This window comes from Elephantulus edwardii, unplaced genomic scaffold, assembly GCF_000299155.1.
Source record: "Elephantulus edwardii isolate Elephantulus edwardi_28Jun2011 unplaced genomic scaffold, EleEdw1.0 scaffold00072, whole genome shotgun sequence".
Classification (NCBI taxonomy): Eukaryota; Metazoa; Chordata; class Mammalia; order Macroscelidea; family Macroscelididae; genus Elephantulus; species Elephantulus edwardii.
The window spans coordinates 3,161,704-3,163,041 of NW_006399822.1; the positions used below are offsets into that span (position 1 = coordinate 3,161,704).

The 1,338-nt window shown below is 47.3% G+C and overlaps 1 protein-coding gene across 1 annotated transcript in view; it reads right to left on the reverse strand.

Moving 5' to 3' along the window:
• Positions 1–1,338, reverse strand: part of ADAD2 (adenosine deaminase domain containing 2) — an 8,364-nt gene that overhangs the window by 4,964 nt on the left and 2,062 nt on the right. The window lies entirely within an intron of this gene.

Below are 1,338 nucleotides of genomic sequence, written 5' to 3' on the forward strand. Positions count from 1 at the left end.
AACAACAGCACATAGCTCACATCATCATCATCAGTGTGCCAGCTACTGTCACCTCTTTCTGAGAAATTCCAACTCGTGGCCATGCAGCTAGTGACCCCACGTGTGTCAGAGCAGAACTGGCTCCTTGGAGTCTTAATGACTGATTTTTTCCAAGCAGGTCACCAGGCCTTTCCTCTGAAGCACCTCTGGGTGGAGTTGCATTTCCAAACTTTTAGCTAGTGATTAAGTGTATTAACCTTTTGCACTACACAGGAACTCTCTAAGGATTCTCTTGAGAAGTTTTAAAACATTGCCAATGGCTTGAGAGATTATTCCATTTACTACCCTGTCAGACCTCTTCAAAGTACCTAAGCGCAACGATGTCAGTCTGGAGACTAAGATGTGCCTGATACATGCCATGGTCTTTGCAATTACTTGCTAGGATTTAGAAAGCTGGGCAATGATGAAGGATGATAGAATAATTGATGCCTTTCAGCTGTGGTGCTGGAGAAGAGTACCGGAAATACCATGGAGAACAAGTTCGTCCTGGAGAGGGTGAAGCCAGGCTGCTCCTAGGAGGCCAGGATTCTGAAGCTTCATCTGACATACTCTGGATATGTTGCAAGGTGGGACCAGTCCTTGGAGGGGGACATCATATTTGGGAGGGAGGAGGGACAGCGCAGGAGAGGAAGACCCTCAATGAAGTGGATCAATTCAGTGACTGAGGTAATACGGATAGTTGTGTCAGGGACAGTAAGATTGGTACAGGATAGAGCAGGGTTTAGGGCTGTTGTACAGAGGATCACTATGCGTCACAGGCAACTTGAAGGCACACAAGAACAACAGACCTTTTAGGGAGCTCTGGTGGCCTAACGTTGAGAAGCTGCACTGCAATCCCAAAGGCATGCAGTGTGAACCCACCAGCTGCTCAGCGGGAGAAGGATGGGCAGGCTCCTCTTGTACAATTAACGGCCCAATTGTGCAATTAATTAGTTGGTTCTGACGCAGTGACCAACAACAATAACCTCTTTTTTAAAAAAGCCAGGACACTGCCTCAGAGTCAATTCCAATGCCCAGTGACTCTACCGGACACAGCACAACCATCCAAGGGGTTTCCAATTCCATGGAAACAGACTGCCGCCTCCTGCTCTGGCAGCATGGCTCATGGGCTCCTTAAATTCGTAACCCAATACTTGAACCCTTGCACCACCAAGGCTCCAAGTGCTAGAAGCTGTCAATGAGACAGCTTAAAACACTTGGTGTGCAATAGCAAGGAGTTGGAAACAACCTAAGTGCCCATCAACAAACGAATGGCTAGAGAAGCTGTGGTATATTCGCACAATGGAATACTATGCTCAT